The following is a 27929-nucleotide window of genomic DNA, read 5'->3' as shown; positions in this document are numbered from 1 at the left end:
CTTTATAGTATGACTGTTCCTTACACATTGTTTTCCTAAAGTATATTTTTAAATTACTTCCCCGTAAAAGTAATGAACCCTGGTTCTATTCATCTACATAACTTGGCATACTAAACTATTCAGAAGAAATCAAAATATTACTTTTTGGTTGCAAATTTTTTTCTGAACACCTGGGTGGAGGTTATGTTAATTATGTGAAAATACTTTGGACATATCTACATAAAAATGCAACTTGAAAAGCATAGGAGAGTATGAATAATGAGGAAAACTAATTCTTGCAACTGTTTAGACAGTAACATGCTTTGAAATCCATATAAATTATGTTTTCATTGTTGTATGTGAAACTCCTAGAGTAGGGAAATAATCATTATAAAATATAAGATAAAAGAAAGAACATAGATATTCAATGGGCTAGCTAAGTTAATCCCTGAAGAAGACAGTCAAGGTTATTTAAATATCAGACATGTATTATACTAATTTTTTCCATGTATCTACCCATATATAAAATATCATCTATGAACTCTATCAATGCATCACAGAGTTAATGACATGATTCAATGTTTATGAGTGATCTTTTGCAGAAACCTAGCATCTTTCTAATATTGACGCCACTGTCATAAATGATAGGAAACCCTAAAGGAAACAGCTTGACTTTGGAGGATCTCTAAAGTTATCAGAAACCTGGACCTTCCTAGGAATAGAACATAGGAAACCAAGTGAATTTATCCAACTCATGTTTGAGAAAAAAATGTTCTGGTTGACTTTCAAGTTGGACATACATCATTATGTCTATTCTCATGTTCAGATCCTCCTGGTCAGATCCAAAGAGCAATTGTTTTTTTTTTATATTTAATCTCACATCTTGTACTCTACCATTTGAGAACACCTCTATTTACAACTTTTTACTTCTTATTTAGAAATAAGAGTCTCTTGGAGTTATCTGTCCAGGCCGGCTTACAACAACCTTCCTTAGATCTCATCTTCCTGAGTATCTAGGATTTTAGGCCTGAGATAGCCCTCATATGTTCAGTTCAAGGAGTACTGTCTTCTGTGTATCCATGCAGGAGTGTGGAAGTATTAAAAGTGAGTTAATATGTTTAAGATATGGATAGTGGGGAGAGACAGGACAGTGCTACACTTCCTCCCTGACATTAAGGATGCAGTGGAAAAAAGCTAGCTTAGTAAATATGAACTGCTGTGCAGGCCTCCAGTCGAACTCGCTCACTTAGCTGTAGGTGGGAGAATTTAATTTTAACACTTTGAGGAGGAAACTAGAGGGGAAGAGGAAGTGCCTCCTGACTCCAAACTCAAAGTGAGGTTCAACAACATAACTGCAATCAGCTCAGAAATAAATTCAGATGTCAATGATAACTGGAATAGGGGGATGGGACATGTCAGCCTTGCCAGCACTCAGGACGACTTCACATTGGGAGATGTTACTCAGGCTGTGTAACCTTGTGAAGGGAGGCGTAGCGCTCCTCGCTGGGTCTATCTGTCTGTCTTATTTTGAGTCTGTAGACTCTGTTTGTTACCGCATTTTCATGACTACAGAAGGTAACCATTCTTTGGGCCTCTGAGAAGGATACCCCGTTATGACATTTGTACCTGTCACTGAGAGTGCTCAGTATTCACCTAGAGTGTTGAGGAGAGACTCTCAAAATGGTTTCAATTTTGGGTTGGAAAAAGAAAACGTGAGTGTGATGAGCCCATTCTCCCATTCCGTTTTGTTTACGTGTCCCTGTTTTCGTTGTCCCATAGCTGTGAGTTTCTCCTGGTGTGTGACGCTGAAGGGGGCTAAGAACACACTTTTCTTCCACAGTCAAAACTCAGGAATCGGGAGCTTTGGAATCTCGAGCTTTTTGCTTTTGTTTCCTTTCCCATGTCAGTTTTATTCTCCTTTGAAGACATTTCTGTGGCCAGCGTGTGTACCTGTGTGAAGGAGACAGTGAGAACATTTTTTTTTTTTTTTGCTATGAGGTGTTAATGATAACTTGGCATGGAATATTAATGGGAGAATATGTTGCCTATCATGGTACGGTGAACTTGGAGATGGAAGGAAAATATGCTGGGAATCAGAGATAGGGACATCGAAAGATCTCAGCTTGAATGTGACTTCTAGAAACTTCTAAAACACGAATGTGGATACTGAAGGGAGAATACTTCATCAAAGTGTTAGCTTATGCTCTTAAAGTGTTGACATAGGATACATTTTCTTATGTTTGCACTAAGCAATTAATCCTTGGAATGATAGCAGGGGTCCGATTAAATCTGAGTTCTATGAAGAGATTGAATCCAAGCATGGTTTTAAGATCTGTATGACATACTGCAGGTTCACATATCTTTTCCCAATACCTAGGTTTCTATGAGGGTGCTAGATATAGAAGTTGTGTCAATAGTAATGGGTACAGATGGAAACGATATATTACTCATACAACTCCAGAAAAAAAAAATCTCCTGAGAATTGAGCTTTTGATTGATGTCTTTTTGTTTGTTTTCCTAGTGAGTAGCTAAAAGTACAGCTAGAAAACAAGTCTTGCTATCAATCAAGAACATCCTACTCTATTAAACTGGAATAACAAATCTGTGCTATATATATCAATAATCTATTTTACAGATATGGAAGCAGAGACTAAGAGATGCCACTAACGTTGTCCAAGATCCTACACCTAGTAATTTATAAAGCTTTCATCAATTATTTAACACAACATTTCCGTTACATTTACTTAGCTTACATTTTATTTACAGGTGTTGTCTAAGTTAATTTCAAATGTGTATGTACCTATAAGATGTAAAGATCTTGATATTTTGAAAATCCTCACACAAACTTGCGTCTTAATATATGTAAATTATTATTCAAAACATTATGCAACCAATCCAGAACGTGGTAACTATACCTTACCTTACAATTCACATCAGGTTGCCCACACAAAATTAAACTAAATTTGTACTCAGACTAATTTCCATTGTAACCCTGTCACCAGAGAATTTAAATAACTTCAACAACAGGTTCTTTGTAATATTCCTCTATTGCTAGGGGTTGATAGAAGTATCTCACTTTTTAAGTAGTTTCACTGAATATAGGAAAAGTAATATTAAAATACTCCGAGTGAATATTTTAATGCCATGAAAGGAATTCCTCCAATATGAATTTAATTTTGTATCTCTTTTGTTAGATTATTTGGATAAACATTTCTATTTTTAAGCTTTCCCCATGTTAATATGAGATACATGGGAAATTATGAAAAAGTTCTTGAATAAACACATTATATTTTTAAGCTTTTATGTTATTATGACACATACAATAAATTATGAAAAAAAGTTCTTGGATCACATGAAAAATTTTTTATCAAGGAAAAATAAATCAAAATATGCCCTTAAGGTAAAAGTTTAAAGAATTGAGACAAAAGCTGACAAAATTTTATTACCTTGTAGGGAGACAGAAAATACTCAATCATGCCTTTTTGAACAGTAGGTTCATTAAATATCTTAATGACTGCAAATTTGGGCTGAGGGTACCATTACCAATAGTTAAATATTTTGAATATACTCTTTAAAGTAAGACTTTTAAGATACAATGACAACTGTTTTCTGAGATAAAGTTGAAGTTGATGGTATTGAATTCATGAAAAGACTAACTAAAACCTTTCACTGTCTTAGAATTATTTGACATTGGACAATAAGCCTAAAATCACTGGATCAAAATTGTCTCCAATCACAATCAATAATGCAGAATTTACAGACTGTCTGTGTGAGGGACTCCAGAAATTGCATGCTGTGTCGTATTTCATAATTTCCTTATCTGTAGTAGATGGTTAAAGAAATACCCACAGAAATTAGTTCTTCATTCCTGGAGCTTGCAGGTGTTACTGGATATTTTTTCAGATGTGGTTAAATTAAGGATATTGAATCAGGAAGTTCATCTCAATTTTCCAAGAGGGTGATCAGTGTACTCACATATATACCTCATGGAAGAAAGACAGAGGGAGGTTTCATGTAGTCAGAAGGGGAGAAAATATGCAGAAAGTGAAGGAGAAAGCAATGTGACTTTGGAGAAGAGGCTGAGGACTCGAATACAAGGCAAGAAACCACATAGTCACCAGAAGGGGCAAAGGGCAAGGGACAAAATGCCTCCTAAAATCTGAAGAGAGGATAATCAACTTAAGATGACACTTTGATTAATATATACCAATAAATAAATAAAATAACTGACAAAGAATTGTAATAAGTTATGTAGGAATGTACTAGAAATAGGCTAACAAGGGTTATGCACCAGAAGGGGTCAGTGCAATGGAGAGGCTGCGAGTGAATATGATAAAAGGTAATTTGTTTGCATGTATAAAGATAGAATGTTCAACCTTGGTAACATTGCTTTTAGGAGAAGAAACAGAATGTGGGGGAATATAGCAGGATGAGTTTAAGTGGGGTGCAATTCAGGCATCTATGGAAATATTACCATTCATCCCCCCTTGTACAACTGAAGTATACTAATAAAACCTTTTTTAAATAAAGAAAATCACTCAAAAATAAAACAGAATTCTTAATTAGTGTAGATAGCCTACATTTTTCATACAGAGGAAGCTATTTTCTACTTTGTCATTGGTACAAAGGAAAGAGCCACTGAGGTGAATTAGCATATAGTATAGTATTGCAGAGAAAATGATTAAAATACTAAATTAAATGTGTTGGGAGAATTTAGGCTGAATTCATTTACTATTTTTCTTTAGGACCAACACTAAAACTGACAAACTGGGTTTTCAAGCCCAGGATAGGCAGTGGCCAATTGATGCTCAAGAAATAGCAAAACATCCCAACTGTTCCAGTTCTAATACTCAGGGATATGGAAGGCTCAACACTGTTCTTTAGAGGCTTATTCTTCTTTCTGTAGAACAAGTAGCAGGCAGATTTGCCAACATACTAATCTTGTGGAAGTCACATGTCTATAATCATATTGTGATCATCTGTTTACTTGACTGCCTCTCTTGAGATGCTAACATTCTATTTACAGTGATTATTGAATTTTCCTTTCTGAGTAGCAAATAAGTAAGAAATAAATACCTTTAGAATATGAGAGAGAATCAAAAGTTTACTGCAATGCAGTCAGCTTTTTAAGAGTAGTCTTTGTGGAGAAATTGTGGAGGGGGGATATAGAGATTAATGTGACTTTGAGTAGTTTATTACTAATATCATTCATGACCTTTGGGCTCATAGGCTATATGTAGTATCCTTTGTATGAATAAATACTCCACATACTTCATTGATTCGTGAGAACATCAGAAGCAATAAAACTAATCGATCATCAGATTTTAGAAAAGACTGTGCAGGATTGAAAATCTTATCTCAAATGCCAAAAATGCACATTTCATTTCAAGGTTGAATCTTCTAGGGCTAAATCCACACTGAGGGCTTTTATTCAAGTCATGCTCTATAAAGACTAGAGAGGCAATCTGAGAGATAGATGATCAAAAGGCAAACTTGAGCATGACTCAGAATAAACATTTCAGCAAGAGAAGACACTGCAATGTATGGCTGAATTTTTGCAGTCAAATATAATTGTGACATTATTTTTGTATTTTCCAAAACAGATTGAAATTTTAATTTAAAAATCACTGCAGCAAAATTAGGAAAATAAAGAAGATAAAGTAGATATAATGCTGGCATCCACACAAACACTATTTATCATGAAAAAGCAATGTAATAGAATGGAAAGCATTAGAGTTCTTAGAGAACATGGCTTCATTTGTTTTTTGGCTTATGTAACTTGGGGTACCTAATTCATTATTAAATATTGTCTGCTCTCTCCTAATTATGAGTATATAGACATATTACATGACTATGCTAATTAATTACATAAATATTATGAATAAAATCTGTGCAAAATGACTGACCTTGAACTATCACTCCAACAATGGAATTGATCTGCTTTAAGCATTTGCTATGTTTGTGTCTCATCTCTGTAACCACACTTACATACATTCAGCAAATTGCAATTTACATATGTCCTTGATTCCTTCATGCTGTGATTTTATTTATTAATGTGTGGCATATATTTATTGTTACTATAAATCTCACAACATACTTTTAACAAATTAAAATGCCATCTGAGGTGAATACCACCTTTGGGTGGGCAAAGCAGATCTTGGCAAGTGAACTCTTGAATTGGGTGCAGTAAGGCATATCTGGTAAGAGTTGCTTGTGTCCATCTCCCCTTGATGAGGAAGTTGTGGCCTCTTTTTTACTGATGTGGATTTTACCATCATTATCCATGCCTCTAACCTGCAGCCTTGATTACTATAATACTCATGACTTTGGGCTACTTTTGAGCTTCGGCTGGAGAGGAATGCAGCAATCTGTTTGCTTGTGGATAGCCACCGAAGGAGGCATATTGCACCAGTCTTCCATCATAAAATACAATGGAGATGCACTTTAATGAACCCACAGCAATGCTGAGAGTATTTGAGGAATCACTTGAATATTTAATGAATCTAAATGGAATAGGAAATATGTTTTTTTTCTTCTCTAATATTTTGATCTGTGGCTGAACAAAAGACACTTAATAAAAACATATCAGCTGAATGTGATCACTTCTAACACCAAAGGCATTAGCTTACAGAAAAGTTGAATTCACAGGAGAGCTTAAAAGTTCTTGTTTTCAAACTCAACACAAATGTATGTCCTACAAAATTATGAGAAGTCAGGGAATGGTTGGGTAGAGGAGTGATGGGTGAGAATATTGAAAAGAGTGACAGATCAAGATGCATGGATATTCATTTGTTAAATGGCTAAACACTTTGTACAACTACTTGAAGATAATTTTTTTTAAAAAGCCAAAACCACTTGTGACTGGACCATTTCCATGGAGATGGCAGGAGAAAAATACCAAGAGAGGTGTGTGTTCATAGAGGAGGGCAGCTCGCTTGCTACATAGGCAAACAGGGAAACAGGCAAATGCCATAACACAGTTGAGGCATTTAATAGGCAACACAAGTAAAAGGATGCAAATGGAGATGCAAAGAGACAGAATAAGTAATTATCTCACTTCAACTTCTCTTTTATATCCACACAGAGTGGAAATGCATCCATCTATAGAGTGTATTTGTGTACGTGTGTTTGTCACTTTATTATGCAATTACACACAAATACATACACACACTACACACACACACACATACACACATACATACATATATGCTACATGCATTTGATTTTCTCCTATTTCTCTTATTGCAATACATCCATCTCCATTATTATATCACTAAATATCTTCCTTTATAACCAGGAAGCATGTCACTAAATCACATTCTCTACTTATATGTTTTTGATAAAATGTAAATATGACAATTCTGTCAACTATCTAGTGTCTGCACATTATTTTAGAGTTCAAGAGCTCTATTGATATTTGGGCCTGAAATTTCCTAGGAGGAAATTTATAGATTTAATTCATCTGAGCTTTCATTAACTCCCAAGTAGTAAGAACAATGTTTAGTGAGTTGAAACTTCAGTACACTTTCAAAAAGTTGAGAGACTGGTAATCCTAACTGTACTCAGTTGTGAACAGCTCCTACTTATGTGAAAATTAATAGAAAATGCAGGAAGCAAAGGACAAGGGTGAGAATGACAAGATTTCCTCAAATGTTTGTTGAAGATAGAGCTTGAAGTGGTGCAGGCAGAATTATATATTAATTAAATAATAGTTTTGGTGACATATTGGCCATTAATTATGTCTTCCATGTTACTACCTCTGAGATTATGCTAATCTATTGACATCTATTTTCTACTCTAGAAGATTCTATGAATCAATTACTCCTCTATTGGAAATTATAGTGCATATTTAATGAGATAACTTCACTCATATTTTCTCTGCTATCACTCAATTTTCTTAGCTAATCATGTTTATTCTATCACATATGCAATCAATGGGGTATGTTCTTTTAAGCCTTTCTAATGTCAATACTGAGCATAATGTGTAAGGCAAAAGACTGAGTTCATTGAAACTATGATTCAAGTTCATGGAAGATATAGTTTCATGATTGACATTATTCTGTCATTCATTTCTTCTTTTATCAATTCAACCAGTCATTACTGATTGACTCATGGGTTGGGCATTATTTAGACTACTGATATTCTAAAGGTGAGTAAAGCAGAATCTTTGCTGTAGAACACAATTTACAGTAACATTCCCAAGTGAGCAGAAATTACAACCATGTATCTTGATTCTACCTGAGTCCTGAGAGTTAGAAGGATGGGAAAAATATTTTCAGAGGTAAACCCTCATCTAAATTTAAGAGGAAAAAGATGTTACAGTGACAAGAGATGCTGGAGGTGAACTAATCCATAAAATTCTTTTTAGAGTTGAGGTTAGGAGAGATTAGACGGCATTGGCTCAGAGTTCAAGCAGGAGACAGCCAGAGCTTGTTGCCCTACTCCAGAGATCTTGCACAAAGCCATCTTTCCCAAACCACATGCTGCTGTTTTCCAGAAACTTCAGGGTTAGAAATTGGGCCACAACCTTCAAACTTGTATTTGGAAAACATGGTCCATGTCGCCAGCAGCCAGCCCATCTGGGAAGGTTGAAACCCTGTAATTTCCACCCATCTCTACAACAATATTTCCCTTTCATTTGATAGCAATGTGGCAATTAAAATAAAGCGCAAAGTGGTGCATAAGAAGAGGGTAAAAGGAAAATGGAAAAGGGAGGAAGTACATGGTCAGGGTAATTAGCTTCTCTGTGACATGTGGGCACAAAATTAACTGCTGTTGATAGCAATTTGTATATTCCTGAAATTTATAACGAATTCACCTCATAGTCAGCATTGACTTTCAATGAAACTGTCATGAATATTATACATCCTTTTGCCATTCTACCTTAACTTGGAAAATTTCTCAGCTTGTCTTCATGGCAAAGTCAAATCTATCTTCAGTGTAACTGGGCATTATAAGAAGGCTGAATTTTAATGTCTTTCATTAATTAGATGGATTATTTTTACATGCTTATCTATTCCTCCAAGTCCACAGAAGTGCACCGTTATTTTTAATTTATCAAATCCATCTGATGTATTTTGTCAACTTTGGAAAATCCTTCTTCTTTCCTGTTTTTAGGTTATAAGCAGAATAAGGCTTTCTGTATCCATGGTTGATGTGTAAATTAATATATCATCAATTTTTCCTAGTAAATCAGAACGCCTTGATGAATCATCTTAAACTGAGGACTGAAAGAATAAGAGGGAAATGCCCAATTCACTACTCTCCTAGTTAGATAAGAATTAGAGAATTATGGGTTGCCCCAATATAATAAAAATTGGTAAGGCTTTGTCTTACATTGTCAGTGAGGCAAACTTCTGGTCTTTTGACTAAAATTTGATTTATGTTACCTTCCTCTTACACTTTTTTAAACTAATGTGAGAAATCACAGAGCTATCTTAATGTTGCAAAAGATTAATTGTCCATAACACCAATTTGGCCCACATGAAGTCAGAACAGCTGTAATTACGCTCACTTTCCCCAGTGAATATACCTAAGAAAACATTCCTAGGTTACAAAGTTCCATCACGTTACATTCAAGAGGCCAAACTAAATACAGAGAAACCTGTGCATTTCAGGCTGGCTCTGAATGCTCTTCAACAGTTGATGTGCACATTTCAACGTCTTTGCAACGTTTCCAGACTGAGGAAAAACCTTTTTCTGTTAAATTTTATTTTTCTTCTTTTCAACCTTTGTAAAAAATGATAAAGGTTTTTTTTTTCCCCTGTCAGGGCAATTATTTTCTATTAACATCATCCTTTCTCCTATAAATAAGAGTCAACTAATAAAAACACAAAAGAAAGATAAATTTGAATTTCCAGTTCTTCTTTGAACTGACCTTATCTGAAGCTCTTCATGTTGTCACAAAATTATAATATTTTAATTATTCTAAAGTATTTCAACTGAAAATACTAGCTCAAAGCCAATGCGAGAACAATGGGAACAAATGTACTGCTTTTATTTTTAATTTTGCTTCTAATTGGCATGCAACAATTGTGTGTATTTATGAGGTTCAGGATTATGCTTTGATGCACGATTATAAAGTTATTAAGTAGTTCCATATAAATCATTTCTCTAGCTAGACTTTTTTTTTTTTTTTGCTGGTCCAGGGGCTTGAACTCCAGGCCTGGGTGCTGTCCCTCAGCTTTATTTATTTATTTATTTTGCTCAAAGTTAGCACTTTATCACCTGAGCAACAGAGCCACTCTTGGCTTTTTCTAAATAGTTCATTGGAAATAAGAGTCTCATGGACTTTCCTGCCTGGGCTGACTTTGAAGCATGATTCTTGGATCTTAGCCTCCTTAATAGGATTGCAGGTGTAAGTCACTGGCACCCAGCTGACAGAATTGTTTTTTATTAAATGCTTCTAGTTATCACAGAAGGGTCTTAGGAATCAACATCACTTCTTAAAAATATTCTAGAATGGGAAAATAATGTCAAAACACTGTGCATTCAGCTCCACAGTAGCTAAACATAGACAATAATTCAAGAGGTTATGCACACTCTCATTTCTGTTAGCACATTTTATTTCTTGAGACCCATAGTCTATGAAGTAGACTCTCTTTAGCTTGTGCAGCTAATTACAGGATTCAGCTGAATAGACAACACTATTAGACATTAGTCAGAGATGGCCAGAAACTTTAAGGTAGCTTCGAGATTCATCCAGAACAGTGACGAAATGAGATTCCAGCACCATTTCTGGGGAGGCACTTTCAGAGAGAAAGGTCCCTGTGATCATCAGTAGATCCCATAGTAGATCCCAGTTTTTCACATGTTGTATTATTCTGAAAAGTAACTCAGTCCCCATAATCTAGTTTGTATTATCATAAAAAATGAGTACTACAATAATAGGATGCATTTTGATGGATAACCTTCAAACTACGAAGTTGTAATTTCTCTTAGAACTACCCATATTTCCCACCCTCAGAAAACACAGGTATGTAAGCAGAGTTTTGTATCTTCCTTTATTCAATTTGCTCTTGCCTTCCTTGGGAGCATAGACAGATTCACCTGTCCCAAGGGAGGCCAAGAAATGTTCATTTCTGAAAGGTTGGAATTAAGTCATAGATACAGAAATTACTTTTGTGTAACTTGAACTAAAGGTGATACAAGACAGACATCTTTCCCCTGTATACAGTTATCAGAGAAAGTCACTAACACAGAAATGAACAAGTAGATAATCTGTAGACAAGTTCCAGGTTTGGAGTGACCACAGTACATGCTTCTTGGGTAATGAATTCTGAATTTTCACCTCTGTCTTACTTCCTGCCTTTGCTTAGCAAATCTTGCACACACACACACACACACACACACACACATTTTTATATCTTGCCATATATATATACATATATATAGTGGTATATATAGTATGTTATATTTATATATATATGTATATATATATATATATATATATATATGTTCCTATGGTATGTGTGTGTGTTTTCCTTATGACAATTAATCTTAATAGCACAGATTGATTTTATTTCCCAGGAAACAACAGAGTTTCCACTAAAAGAATGTTACCCTGGTGATGTAACCAGGGGGCCAATTAGAAAATTGCAGTTTCATGAAGTCCAATGTCCGAAAGGGAGTTTTAAGTCAATCATTTTGGGAAGCATCATTCACACACACTTAGTAGTCAAGCACTGTAGCATCTGATCCCCACCCCCAGCATTTTGCCTGTGATTTTTTTGTTTTGGTGAGACAGGCTTACTCCAGTTTCCTGGGGTTGGCATTGAGCTCATCATCCTCCTGCTTCTGCCTTCCAACTAGCTGTGATTACTGGTTTGTGTTACCATGTCTAGATGAGTCACACTTTTTAAATTTTTTTTGGTCTTCCAGAGCCAAGTATTCATTTAATTTTCAAGTTGGCTGCCTGTGTTTCCCTTTAAAAATGAGAAAACTAAGACTCGGATAAATTTAACATCTTGTTCATAACCATGCGTTCATTCACTTATTTGAATGTTCCTAACAAAAGACACATAGAAAACCAATCACTTGAGATATTATGACAAAATAGAGAGAAATCACATCCACCTTCAAACTGTCAAGAGAACACAAGTACCTTGAGTTCTGGAAATTCCTTATAAATACTATTAAACAGAGTGTTTCTGTAATTTATTTTCTTTTAGTAATTTACTTGGTTTGTTATTTTACCACACTTCAAGGTTTATGATGAAAATTATAGCTGCTTTTCCACTATTCCAGGTAAATTTTATAAGGATGTCTTTCCTTAACTATGTGTTGTCCAAAAATTTCTTTCTTGCTGTTGTTTTTAATGTATTTATAATGTACTATGTGCTATTTTTGTTTCTTTTGTATTGTTCTTCCCCCATGGTATAACCCCTGTTTTCACTGTATTTGATGTCAGTGCCCTGCTTCTTGTATATATAATTTTCTAATTTGGGGAGGGGAAGGAAAATAACAAAATGCTGAAATAAGGATACAGGTTGACCCATTGTAACAATGAGATGTACAAGACACTATGTTGAAAACGAACTTTACAACTTGTGGGAGGGGAGGGAGGAATTGGGGAGGTGGGGAGGGAAGGAATGGTAGGGGACAAACAAAGGAGGGTAACAATGCTAGATAGGAAATGTCCTCATTATCTCACTCATGTAACTGTTACCCCTCTGTACACTATCTTTACAATAAAAATTATATACAAAAGATGACATCCACTAAATTTTTCCATGTACAAATATTAAAATATGTAAGTACAGTAAATACTTTGGGTGGTATGCAAGTATACACAAGTGTATTGACGGAAATACTATAGATTCAGGAGAGATCTCAAACACTGTAATTCCTTAGAAATGCTAAATAAACATCAACAAAATAAACATCAGGAAGTGGGTATTTTTAAGGGGAGAAATGGGGTCAGGGGACAGGGATGGACTCATGAGGAAGAGTCAAAATTCAATACGTTAGTTTCCATATGAATTATTCCCATAACACCCAATTGCAGACATTGCCCAATCACAAAAATGAGGGCTGTCAGAGCGAGGTCAATACTCGGACATCTACATCTGAATTTTTAGTTGATGGTCTCATGCAGGGCCTTATTACATAGGATGAAAGCACACCTTTGCCCCTCTAATTAGGACACAAATCTCCCTTTTTCCTGCTAGAATAATATTAGGAGCCATCTGATTTTCCCTATGCCATCTTGCTAGAGGGATTTAATTGTTGCTGGACTTCCTTTCATCAGGACCTCCTCACCGATTCCTGATGGCATCTATGTGTAAACCTGGAGGTGAAATTGAAGGGGGGTTGGGGGTACTGTCTCTTTTATCAAAGTATACTACTTGGAAGTTCCTGCTTTGGCTTGGTGGCTTGTTTCTTGTTAAGAGCAACTGGCCAAGGTTGAGAAAAGATTAGTAAAATGCAATGTTTTGTCCTTAGACTGCTTTCTTTTTAAGATAGAATTATGTCACACCCCAGACTGTTCAAGAAACAGCAGAGGAAGTGGATATATTTTAATAGTATTTTTGAACTGTAACTTATTTCAAAATCACCTGATGTAAGTAGCTATTACCCTGTTCAAACTAGCCAATCTGCTAGCAGATTGCTAACCTGAGCTCACCAACCTGAGCAGAGGGGCGGGGCCTACTGAGTTGAGAATAAATATCAGAGCAGTCCCTCTGCTCTATGTGCTCACTTGCTAGATTTTTGGCTGATGGCACGCCCTTCTGTGGAGCATTAAATTTTGCCTGGCTGAGAAAAACTAAATAAATTCAATACATAAATACAATGACAATAAATACAATTCAATTCAATAAATCCCACATAACTACAAAATAGGAAAAAATGTGGGAGGCTGAAAAAAGATGGCATTTGGCAAGATGCATGGTATTTGTAAACTGCTGTGTCAAATGGCAACTACTTAAGTATAATAACAGTATTTTTAAAAGGAAGTTTGTTCCTCTGTGTAAAGAGAAGTTGGACAAATGAACAAGATGGATTGGTCAATCACCTTGTGCAGTCATTTAGTTTTTATTTTTGTCATTGCTTTGGCAGCACTGAGGTTTGAGAATCCAGGGCCTCTTGATTTTTAGGCAAACTGCCTACCACCGAGTCATACCCAAAGGTCCAGCTTTGGGTTATTTTTTTATAGAGAGCCTCACTTTTAGGGCCAGTCTGGACAGGAATCCTCCTGTCTTTACAATTTTTATTGTAGCTGAGATAACAAACTATTACTATCATGTTTAACCTTTTCTGTTGAGATATAGGGTTTCTTGAACAGTTTTGCTGCAGAAAAAAGGGAAATATGATCCTCCTCTTCCCAGCTTCCTGAGTAGATAGAGTTACAGGCATAAACCACCAGCTCCTGGTGCATGTTAGAAATGTTCATGACTCACGTTTAAAGAGAATATCCACTACATCTACTCTCTATTGTTTGATCTTATTTCACACAAACAAATCGAATTGAATAGAAGCCTGGTTTCCTATTTTCTCCATATCCTTAGGAAGAAATTGAATTCTCCACTTTACTCATCCACTTTGATTGTCTTCCACAGTATGTAAAATACTTTCCAATCCTAATCTCCAATTTGGCTCCCACTTATGTAATGTGTTATGCTACAGATTCAAGTCAAAGCTCAACATTACCCATTTAACTATCATGTCTTTTTCCCTAAGTGTTCTATCAGGGTCAGTTGTTTACCATCTGTCATGAGTAGACCTTGGATGAATGTTAATTCAATTCTTGGTGTTTCTTGACTACTTTCGTTCTAGTGAAATCAGTTTTCTTCCTTTCCATTCGTATACAAACTTCTCGGAGTATGACCTCATCTGTTCAGTGATTAGTATATAGTTAACCTACCTGAGTCATAGAAAGTAATCAATAACCACCTACCGAAAGGAGGCACATAGAAATCACATTTTTCTTTTGTATGTCGTGAAGTAATGGAAAGATTTCTTTAAAAAATATTTCTTTATAGCCATTGCCTAGTTGTCAGTGTGTTTGATTTCAGTACCCTTTGTCTTGTATATAAGTTATCTCATTTGGGAAAAGGAAGAGGAATCACAGAAGCAGTGGGACAAAGGGTGAACCAATGCAACAGTGATACTCACTGGCACTATGTTGGAAATGAACTTTACAACTTGGAGGAGAGAGCTGGAGAGAGAAAGTGGGAGGAAATGGGGGGGGTGACACTGTTCAAAAAGAAATGTACACTTGTTACCTGACTTATGTAAATGTAACCCTCTGTATATCACCTTGGCAATGAAATTTAAAATAAACTAATTCTCCAGTGCTGTTCGTGACTCTGTTGATAAGAAATAGGTTTGAGGGAGGACAGCTCACAAAAAATGTTGCCTGCAAAGCTCTGAAGGGCAGAGAGAGACATTGTTAACATCACTAAGCCAGAAAATTCTAAGCTCTTACATTTTACCTTTAGAATTCCAAAGATAGATATAGTTACAATTAGACATAAACAAAATTGTACTAAGGGCCCACCATATGACTAATAATGAGAATCCTGAACGCTAGGCAGTAAGGAGGTGACCAAATAGGTATCATGTTCTGGGAGCAGCCAGGGAATCTGTCTGGAGTCTCATCTGGCTGGAGTCTCAGTCAGTATCACAAGTGTTCTGATTTGGAAGATTAATTACAGAATTATTGTGGGTATAAGGGTTTTGTTTTTTTAATTCATTTTACCTTTTAATTATGTTAGAGTATTTCGTGGTCTCTCTTGCTTATCTCCAACTTCATTGAAACTTTTGAGTCTTTGATGATGTCAATGACTGCTTCTAGTAACGAATCCTACCTATCGTCTGGCCCTGTTTTCTAAAGCATTGTGCTGTTTATAACCATTTGATATTAGACTGAATCAGCTACTGTCATTAATGAAGCTCACTGGAATACGCCACTGAGAAATATTCAGATACCCTAAGCATACATGTATCTATCAGCAGTTACAACCTAATGTCAACTGATAGATGTCAAAATGACCGATAAACTAACAGTAGGTTTTCTAGGCATAATTGGGAAAAGCCAATAACATCTATTAATTGACAAGAATTTTCACAAGAATAACTTGGGATAACCAGTCGTAACTAAGGAATTCTCAACTGTATATTTTCCTCTTTTTAAGTTGTTAGGAAAATCTTAAGAGATAATTAACTCTCCATGAAATGGGATGATTCCAAGACATAGCTTATTAGCTAGTAAGATTAATTCTTGTTTAGCAACCCCTCCCCCAGCTAATTAAAAATCAATTACTGGGCCTCGTGATAGAGTGCTTGCCTGCCATGTACAAGACCCAGAGCTGGATTCTCAGCCCTACTGGTACTTTTTTAAAATTAAAAACAAAAAAACCCCATAAATACGGTTACCTATCCTTTCTCCTTCACTGTAAAAATCTATTCTATTTATTATACTTGCCACTTCTCCTTTCTTGCCACTCCTCCAATACAGCTCTTCAATGGCTTTACTCTTTTAAAGCTTATCTACTCTTTTGTATTATTGTTTCTTCCAGGCAAAGTCCATAGAAAACTTACTCCCTTACTAACTTTCATATATCCATAGCTCTTGACAATCTATGGCCTCTTGGTACTTAAGGAAAAGTAGCCCAATAGATAATTTTAACAAAGATAATTTCTTTAATTTCACTCATAGCTATTATGTATAAGACACAGTGTTAGTTGTTTTTGTGCATATTAGTTAATTTCTTTTCCATTTTTGTAATCTTATGAGGTAAATATTGTTTTTGTTTTTTTTTCTCCACTAGAGCAACACATTTCTTGTATTTGACAAAACAAAAACAAAAACCTTAAAATCCTTAGCCATAAGCTTTCCCTAGGATCAATATTGACATGTAATAAGGGCTCAATAAATACCTGTTTATTAAAATAAGAAATCTAAGCTTAGCATTTGCTTATAATCCTATCAGACAGGAACACTGAGGTCAGGAGGGCCATGGTTCAAGAAGAGTCTGGGAAAATAATACACAAGAACGCATCTCAATCATGCCAAAAGCTAGGCAAGTAGTGTGCTTTTGGCATCGCCACTACATCTACATGGGAAATGTAAACAGAAGGGTTGCTCTCTCGTCTAGATAAAACACGTTACTTAAAAAACTAAGAACAGCATAAAGGACTGAAGGTGTGACTCAGGTGGTAGAGCCCCATCCCAACAAGAGCACAAGGCTATAAGTTCAAACCCTACTACCCTCAAGAGAAGAATCAACTGACATCAGGAGCAAATTTTGAGATGTGTAATACATATACCCCAGTGTACCACAGTATCACTACAACATCTGTGACTTCAAACAGTGGATCATCTATTTCACTGTTTAAAAACATGGTCAGCTCTTTGTATCTCCTTGAATACAGATTCAACCAATGTTGGATCAAAAAGAAAGTTTAAAATGGATTAAATTTGGGTAAAATCATATGCAAATGCTATGCTATTTTTGATAAGCGATTTGAGCGTGTGTGGATTTGGGTATCAGCAAGGGGACCTGGACTAAGTCACAGGTCTTGCAAAGACTCATGGAAGGGAAATTATTCCAGGTTATACTACCAGAGGATAGGTGTGTCACAGGGAATCTCAGGGGCTTCCCACAACACAGTCTTTCTAACGAGCTCCCGGCAAGGAAGTTTATTTAGTAACAACATAGTGCTTATCAGAAATACCATATTACAAATATAAATAAGAAAATTTAAAATCTGGCCATGAAAATTTAATAGATGGTTAGTTTAAGTGGGGTGTAGAGGTCTTGTGGTTAAGTTTACTTTTCAGAAATTGGTTACTCTCTCATTCTCTCCATATCCCTTAGAGTATCTGTACACAGTATTAAAATATTCATATACCTCGCATAACTTCATCAAGAAATGTTATATTTGATGTAATCTGCTCAACCACATTTTATTCTTGTGCTTTCTTTTAAAAGCATTTTTGGCAGCTTGAGCTTACCTGCCTATCAAGATCCAGTACATAACTCCACTGTAGCTTGCCAGGAAGCAGTCTAGATGCCAAGTTCATTTTGTGTTATGGAATGGTAGGTGCGAGGACTATATGCCATTGAAGAGAACCCAAATTAGGATGTCCCAATCTTCATAGGAACGCTCTACTTACTTCCTGCTTTAAACTCCAGCTGATAGAATGTTTTATGGGTATAATTAAAAATCATAAAATAACACATGTAGAAGCACAAGAATTTTCATTTTTGAGTCTCTGTTCTCCCAAAGATGGCAATTCCACAAAAAGTAAAATACAATTGCACAATGAGAAACAGTTTCACTGAAGCAGAAAATTCACTTGAAGTTCCAATAATATTGGTCTCTTCCTATCTATCTTCATCTCTGCTTTCTTCAATACTGCTACCAGAAAGGGCCAATGGCCCATTCTCGTTCCTTTAATTACGAGTTGTCCAATTTTGAAAATTCTTAGGATTATTTGGGCTTCTATTTCCTGATAAGTCCAAAAAAGGAAAAAGAAATAAAGGAAAGGAAAAGTTTAACTATGCTTGCATCAACATTTTGGAATCAGATTTAGAGAAAATCGAATATTAAGAGTGTTGGGCACAGTTCCCTAGCACTCATCTCCACCGTCTGTCTTCCATTTATGTGTCATGCTTACAGATCAAACCTGGTGTTTCTATTGGAATTTGTCTCTACGGAAAGCAATGCATGTATAAAACCATGGCTCTTCTGCAACTGAGCTAGCTATGATGACAACCAGTCAGGTAACCCTGGGTAATAACTCTAGGAAAACCTTTTTAGTGTGTTTTTGTATTATCAATCCAAAACTTCAAAAGGCACTTCTCAGGATGTCATTTTCAGTTTTATTTAGTAATTTCCTTTCTACCTCAATGGAATCTGAGTTACTGGTCACATATTTATGGAACTTTATTCACTTATAAATTTATTCCATCATACTTTTGTAAAGAAAAAAAACCTAGACAACCATGCTGAAGTATTTGATAAAGCATTTGTTGGTTATATCCATCAAAGAGTGTTGCACATTTGCAGCATATCACCTTGAAAAGTACAAATAAGAAATGATTATTGTTAATGATCATAGAATACTCTTTTAATTGATACATCTAGTCATCAATTGTTTGCCAGTACCACAGTTAGAACTCAAGGTCTCTAGCTAGCTATTCAAGCACTCTCCCACTAAAGCCACCTGGTGACTCCTCTTTTGTATTGGTTATTTTCAGGATAGAATCTTATTTTATGCTTGGGCCACCCTGAACTGTGATCCTCCCATTTATGACTTCCTCTGTTATTGAAATGACAGACCTATGCAGGGGGATATGCCAGAGAACCCAGGCTTTGTGATTTTCGTGTGCCTTTGAATGACAGACACTCACTACCATGGTCAGCCATTGAATCCCATGAATTTTTGAACCCAGGGCTTACCCATCCTCCAAATAAATACAAGCAGCAGCAACAACAACAACAATAAACTTTTCCAGAAGTGAGAATTATTTTATTTGTTTATTGTTTTTGGAGCACCAGGATCAAACTGAGTGCTTCCTGTTTGCTGATCAGACATGCAACCATTGGACACAGATCTTTAGAGCCTTTTTGCCCTACTGTTGTTGAGATAATTCTAATTTTCCCAGATCATCATGGACCACAATCCTTCTATACATCTCACCACAGCAGGGATTTCATCTGTAGACCACCACCACATTTAGTTTTGATTGTGTATTTGTTTGTTTGTTGTTTTAATTGATATGGGGCCCTGTGAGCATTTTTTAACCTGGGTTGGAAAGACAATCGTGTTGATCTCTCACCAAATAGGTAAGACTTTTTTTTTTTTGGTGTTACTCAAAAAAATATACATTTAATGTTTAAAGCAAATCCTAGTGGTTAAGTCTTTAAGGATGCCCAGAAGTAGAAATTCTTAATCCAGCTCAGCATCTCTCTCTTACCTAGGCTGCCAATGTCCTCATCCATTGGCCTACCATGCCCCACCCATGGGGTGAGTTCTTAAGAATGGTGAAAAATGCTGAATTCAATTTTTTTTTTTTTTTTTTTTTTTTGGGTCCAGTCATGGGGCCTGAACTCTGGGCCTGGGTGCTGTCCCTCAGCTCTTCAGCTCAAGGCTAGTGCTCTACCACTTGAGCCACAGTTCCACTGCCGGCTTTTTTTCTTTTCTCTGCTTATGTGGTGCTGAGGAATCGAACCCAGGGCCTCATGCATGCAAGGCAAGAGCTCTACCACTGAGCCACCTTCCCAGCCCCGCTGAGTTCAATTTTTAAGGACTAATAACAGAGCTCCCATTTGAGGAAAGTATAGAGACTTCTTAAAGTTTAATATCTCATTTGTTTTAAATATACTTCATTACTGAGTTATACGAAAAAGATGTTTTAACTTTAAGTAGTGACTTACGCATGTTCTAATTCTAATAGTGGTTATTTTCTTAATAGCCTACATCCTAGCACTGCTGTAGAGGAGATTAAATGGTTGACAGATCCTAGCTGTTCCATTATTAAAGTTGATAAACTCATTGAATAAAAACTTTTTTAAGCTGGACACCAGTGGCTCACCCCTCTAATCCTAGTTATTCAGGAGGCTGAGATCTGAGGATTGCAGCTTGAGGCCATCCCGGTCAGAAAAGTCCATGAGACTCTTATCTCCTTATCTGCCAGAAAACCAGAAGTGACACTGTGACTCAAAGTGGTAGAATACTCGACTTGATCAAAAAAGCTCAGGAACATCAAAAAAGCTCAGGAACATCGTCCAGGCCCTGAGTTTAAGCCCCACAAATAAAACCTGTTCTAGGCTTTTTAGCTTTCCAGTCGGAATATAAAGATGAAGATACTGTAGTTTCTGCTCTGAAACGATTTAAAACTTGATTGCTAGGATAAGTCAGTAATCAAAATTATTAAAATGAGCCAAGTTCAGTGAAACACTGGTACTCAGTACTCCGAGGTACTCAGTACTCTGAGGTACTCAGGAGGCAGAGATATTGAGGTGATTTACGTTTTGAGGCTAGTCTGGGCAAAAAGTTAGGAAGACTCCATCTCAATGAAAAGAAAAAGCATCTATGGTGGAATACATCTGTAATACCAGCCATGCAGAAGGTATGGGTAAAAAAAAATGTAGTTCAAAGCTATCACAAGTGAAAATTCAACAACCTCAAATGAAAACTGACTGAAGTTAAAGAGGGACAGGGTGAGACTTCAGTGATACAGCACCTGCCCAGCAAATAAAAGACCTTGATTTCAAACTCCAGTGCAACAAAGAAAAGAAATAATTTAGAGCCATCAAAGACTTATTTGTACTCTGTGATGTTTAAATAGTTGGTGTTTAGTAAGTAACTTGTGTCAAAATAGCTAGATTTTGTGTTTTGTGTCTTCATTTCATAGATAAGGAAAGTGAATCTCAGATACACAAATGTTTAAGTTGCAAAACAAAATATGCTTTCATGGAAATGGATTACTATATTACTATAAACTACATAGCTTAAAATAACAGGAAGTCGTTTTCTCACAGTTTGAGTAACCAGGAGTCAAATCAAGGTCAGCTATATTCTCTCCAGAGGCTCTAGAGAAGCATGCTTTCTTGTCTCTACTAACTTTTGGCAACAAGTACTTTTTGTGGCAGTGTCGTTCTAGTCTTATCTAAACATTACCTGGCCTTCTCCTTTCCCATCTGTGTGTCCTCTTCTGTCACTTGTAAGGATATCTTCTGAAATCCAAGTTCGTTGTGTGTTAAGATCCTGAATGGGATTGTACATTCTAAAATCCCCTTTAGAAGCATAGCCATATTCAATGGACCTTAGACTAGTGATTGTAGTATCCTCCCTTCAACCCACTAAACCAAGCATTCTGGCTAAAATATCTTTGCTGTGTCTATCTATATGTAAATAGAATAGTGAAAGACACAAGGGATATCTCTCAGTAGCATGGATGAGTAGAAAAAGAATGATGTTGGTGTCATGCAGGAAAGAGTTTGAAATTTAGTATTACTATAATTGCAATTGTGCTTGCCTTGGGCTAAAGGAAACTAGCTATTAGGTCCAACATTCAATTTGTCATATGAAATATTAGTTCTCTTTTCCAGCCCAGGAACACAAAAATGTAGTGAAAGTAAGAAAGTAAAGACTTGTAAAACCTTGAATTGGATGTCTGGTTCAAATGACAGCACCATCTATGAGCATAAGTCAAGACAGATGCTAAAGCCCAAAGTGCAAGCCCTAAAAATGGAAAACAGAAAGAACAAAAGAAAAGAAAGGGAAAGGAAGAAAAGAAAAAGAGAGGATTCATCTTTTGATTTTATCAAAACTTAATGTTAGACGGGGTAATAGTTGAAGAATTGGTTGATTTTCGACAGACGAAGATTTAGTAAAATGTTCTTTTTTGTGGAGATGACATCTTTATTTGGATAATCACATGGATTTTACTGAACAAAATTTCAGAATGAATAAATGAGTTCTATGAAGTAACAGGATATAAGATTTACAAAAATAATTATATTATTGTATATTAGCAATAAACAATTTTAAAATGAAAATAGGAAATCATTTTTCTTTACAGTAATATTAAAATACAAGGTAAAGTATTTTTTTGCTTTTTGTTTTTTGAGTTTTTTTTTCTAATTTTTGGAAAGTCCTGAGGCTTGAACTCAGGGCCTGTGCACTGTCTCTGAGTTCTTTTGCTCAAGGCTAGTACTCTATCACTTTGTGCCACAATGCCACTTCTGGTTTTCTGGTAGTTAATTGGAGATGAGATTGTCATAGACTTTCCTGCATCAAACTGCTATCCTCAGAGCTCATCCTCCTGAGCAGCTAGAATTACAGGCATGAGCCACCAGCACCCAACTGAAAATGTTCTTTAGACCGGGGGTGCAGGGGTGTTAATCCCCCAAACACATCATGTAACATAATTTCAGTCTGGAAAAAGTGAGTAGTGTAGTAATCAGCAGAACCATCAGACTTAGGGGGAGAAACTCTGAGCAACTACAAAGTTTTGAGAAAAAACAAACCACTAAAATACTATGTTTTATTTGTAGAAGTAATATTGTATAGCATAGAACTAATATTTCAGATACAGAAAAACTTCATGTAAAATAATTTTTCTAGAAAAATGTGGTTAGAAAGGAGGAGACAACAATGCTTGATAAGAAATGTACTCATTCTCTTGCCCATGTAATTGTAACCTCTCTGTATGGTATTTTCACAATAAAAAAAAAGAAAAAAGAAAAATGTGGTTAGTGTAGTACCAAGGAAAATCTTCAGCCTTAGGGGAAGACACTTGTATAAAATTCTAAGCACCTTACATGGTTTTGTGGCAAACCCAGTAAAATCAGTTTTATTTGTAGAAGTAGTATCTTATAGCAGACAACTAAGATTTCTGATCTCATGTATCAGGACACAAAGGGCAGACAAGCTACGAAAAAATGAATAGAAAAATCGAAGGAAGCAAGTAACAGATAGGAGATCTCACAGCCAGCCTGTGACTAGTGAGTAAGACTCTGTCTCATGTAACAAAATGAAACAAAAAAATATTGAACAATCACAGAAACAACTTGGTAAAGACAAAACCAATATGAAAAAAAGAAAACCTTAGTAACAAGGAACAATAAATACCCTCATTGTGGAAATATAAAGTGAAATATGTTGATTGTTTGGAGAATATTCTGGCAATACTCAGTGATACCCCGGTGAGAATAATATATGTATTTACAGCAAGATCTACAAATATGTCTGATTATCACTAATGATAACTCCTAACTGCAAATACCTAGATGTTTATCAAAACAGAAAGCTCAAATAAAATATACCCATAAGCCATGAATTAGTATAACGATGAGTTTGTCATGCATCACAATGAATGTCAATATTGAGACAAAGGAAATTTCACAGAAATATACAGAGAGAATGATTCTATTTATGTGAATCTCAAGAGCACAGACATCTTTTCATAATATATTTATGAGAAAAAAGCAAGTAACAATGCAAATGGCAGGGGGCTTTACAACAAAGATTAGAAAAATACCCAACTATAGGAGAGCAGAAGAGAATAATCTGCTTGGTGTACCCATTAAAAGATGCAAAACTGTTTTGTTTTGTTTTTCTCTAACAGTCTTGTGTTAGTAAGCTTTATTTTGCCTACCTACTCATTAATAAAACATTTTCTGTGCTTGTGTATTTGTGTGTGTTCTAAAATTCCTTTTGTACACTTGTTATAAAAGTTTTAAATAAGAAAACAATATGCTTTTGATATATAGTAGCGGAGGTTTACTGTTTTATAAAAGCAAGCCCTTATTGCACAGGTAGGAATTAAGGTCTCTAAAAGTCTGTGATTTATCAAATGACAATTAAAAGGAAGGCTAGAGTCTTGCTAGATTTTTTTCAGGTTGTAAGTGTTACCTTGATATATTTTTTTAATTCCAGTATTGGGGCTTAATCTCAGGTCCTTGTGCTCTTCCTTATCTTTTCTGTTCAATGCTAACACTTTACTACTAGTGCTACACTTCCAATTCCAGTTTTGTTTTGTTGACAGCTATTTGGAGATAAGAATCATTGGGATCTGTCTGTCATGACTGGCTTTGAACTGAAATCCTCACCTCTCAGCCTTCTGAGTAACTAGGATTACATGACTGACCTACAGGTACCCAGCTTGGTATCAATTTTGATGCTTATAAATTCCTTAGATTACATAAAAGTAAAATATTTAATGTTTATGTTGAATTTATTTATTTTTCTTTCTCTGCCTTTACTATCTCTTATTTTTCCCTGGTAAACTGTGTATAGTTTATCTTGGTTTTCCTGTGTTATGCAAAATGAAAGACAGAAATAAAGAAAACCTCTGCTTTTTCCACTAGAATTTAATGGAATCAAATCAAACCAACTTGTACTATAACCAGCAGTGCATTGGTTGGTGGGGGCAAGGTGGAGGAGGTATTTGAGGAAATGAATGAAAGTTAATGGAATTTTACAAGGTGTGATTCAGAGTCAGGAAAATTATTTAAATAGCTCTAAGTCCTGCTAAGCTTCAAAAACCTTTCAGTATTAGAATTTTAACATCATACCTGTTAGCATGATTTGATTTTACTTCATCATTCTAGAATTTGCTTTCTGTGGTATGTCTAGTTAATGTGTTTGACAAGATTCTTTTGGCAGTCTATAGATTGCTTGGTAGCCAAGCATGTGGGAGAGAGATTTTCAGGCTGTTAATTGAAGAAAGCCAAAGGAAGGAAATAAGCCATTGCACACAATTTTAGCTAGGTGGGGATTCCGAAAGTATTTCACAAGGTGGCTTCCCTCATGCTTGATGCACACAGGATCCTGTGAATTCTGCTTTGCTGAAAAATTAGCATTTCCTTTTTGCATTGTGATATTCTCCAGATGAGGTTATTTATAGCTCTCACGAGCTCGGCAAAGTGAATAGCCCCTGCTTCATGTGGTGAGCACTGAGCATGGATGTAATGTATACTAACGGGAAGTTTAGAAAGGGACTGGATAGTCGGGCAGGGGAATGAAAGACCAGAGTCTTTGGCTAAAGTACACCTCGGCTTGACATGGAATCCTGGAGATCTTGACTCTAGTTTTCTGACCAGGACAAAAGTAAGTCCTGTGTCCAAAAGCAAAGATGCTTTAAAGGTGACACCATTTTGCACTTTTGTGGTTATTTTAAAGAAACCACAGAGTAAAATCAATAGGAAACAGGAGTGAGGTGGCTTTGGCTTTTGAAGGTTTTGGTTTGTTATTTATAACCAAGGAGCTTAGCTTCATTCCCTAGCAACGATGAATGACCCTCAAGAAAGAAATCACCACGTTTTCAGAGCCAATGAAGTCTAGCACCTCACATTTCGTTCCCCCGCCGCACTTACTGCTATAATTTATGGGAATTCTTACAGCACAAAATAAGAGTTACCGTTAATGTCTATATTGAGGAAATGTTTTAACCCGTATACCTCAAATTATCTTCCAAAAATAAATCACTGTTCTCACTGTATTTGATGTTGGTATAATTTGGGGAGGGAAAGGGAAAAAACAAATTGTTTAAATAGGGATACAGGTGGACGCATTGCAACAATGAGATGTACAAGATGCTATGTCGAAAAACAAACTTTACAACTTTGGCGGGGCAGGGGAGGGTAGGTGAGGAGATGGGAGGGCAGGAATGGTAAGGGGAAAAAAAGGGAGGAGGCAACAATGCTTGATAAGAAATGTACTCATTACCTTGCTCGTGTAATTGTAACCCCTCTGTACGGTATTTTCACAATAAAAAAACTTATTAAAAAAGATTTCTAATATGACATTGATCCAGAATGAATTGCCTGAAGAAGCATTGCCAGCTGTGATAAGGAAATTCAGAAAGAGATGAGAACTTCTGGAAAAGTTCTACTCACCGTGTATATAGAACAATGAGACTGCACCAATCCATCTTTGATAAATTCAACATGGCTAACATAGCAAAGCTGAATTTGAAGTGGATGTCTGAATCTATGAGATAAAATTAGAGATATTGAGGAAAATATCTAGAGGGACATATTCAGAAATAGGAGAATGTAAGACATATAGAGGAATATAAATAATTAAATTACAGTGTCAAAAAAACAAGAAGTTTGCCCTTATAGTAAACAAATTGCAAAATCTCTTTGAAAAAAAGATTCTATACATTCCCAAATTTCAATCTCTTCTTTTACTTTTACTCTCCTTTACTTAAGTCTGAATGACATTTTGTAGCATCAAGACTTTCTTTGGTGTATGTGTGCAGGTGAGGATCTAGCTTGATACTATCAACCATCTGTGAAAGAATAAGAACAGAGTACATCATGCCCAACCTTAGCCAGGACAAATAAATCTATGCATCCTAAGAAAGTCTGTCTGGAGACTTTGAAACTAGACAAAGTTAGCCATGCACTTGAAATGAAAGAAGGTATGATGTGAAATGAAAGAAGAATGATGTGCATACCTGATATGCTATTCATTGCTCTTCAGAACTTTAAGGCATGCAATGTTTTCCCTTTGAGGATCACCACTGGTGTACACTTCAAGGGCAATTGAAATAAGTTATGGTAAACCCTAGACATTGAAACAGCACCATGAGACCATGTAAACCTGTAGCTCTCCTGACTCTTTTCCACTGATATTACTTTCTGCACTGTTTTGTGTTCTCCAGAAGATACATATCAAAGGAGATCCATATGGATTTAAAAGCTGAGACCTCCTTGAAAAATCACTAGCTACTTTGAAAATTAATCCTCCTATTATTCACTAATATCTTCAGAAAGGTTATCAGAAATATATTCTTATAATAACCACTTATGAGAACATAATAATTTAACTTCAGTCCCTTCCTTAAATATTCTTATTTCTAACTTACTGTCAAATCCTTCAAGTTCCTATTTGACTTAAAGTGTATGATATAATATTTTAATCTAAGCTGATAAAAATATCTTTCAATAACACAGGTATGATTCTTCTATTACATGTCTTTGTGACTCATTGAAACTGTGAAGTAATCATATCTTTAAACAGGAAGAACAGATGAATGCTTTTCCTATAAAACTTGTCTTTAGACAAACTCTCTCCTTGGGTGACATCCTCAGCTCTAAACACTGTCTTTAACCAGGTGAATTTCTTCCATTGGCTTTGATCTATAGATTAAATTCTTTTTAATCATCACTCCTAGACTCCTAAATGCCAATAGGGTCTCTCCTATTTAGGTGTTTACCCATCAAATATTAATTCCCTTTGTTTCTCACACCAAATTTGGTGAGTATTCCTTGCTTTTAAGTTTCAGCAAACATGTTTTACTTTGCCGGTCTGAAACAATTGCTTAAAGTCAGGTAGATCCACAGTTGGAGATACACGGGCTGATCTTTCCCATTTCTGTTTTGATTACCTTACAAATAGGCAGATTGGTATTTTTCTTCTTCACCTTTAAGAAGAGGAAGTTGGAAGCAATCCACGGCAGGGAGCAAACTGTAGGCAATGG

This window comes from Dipodomys spectabilis, unplaced genomic scaffold (genome assembly GCF_019054845.1).
Source record: "Dipodomys spectabilis isolate Male_0828 unplaced genomic scaffold, ASM1905484v1 ptg000021l, whole genome shotgun sequence".
In the NCBI taxonomy this organism is placed as follows: Eukaryota; Metazoa; Chordata; class Mammalia; order Rodentia; family Heteromyidae; genus Dipodomys; species Dipodomys spectabilis.
The sequence above is the reverse complement of the archived record's forward strand: the minus strand, read 5'-3'. Positions refer to the sequence as shown.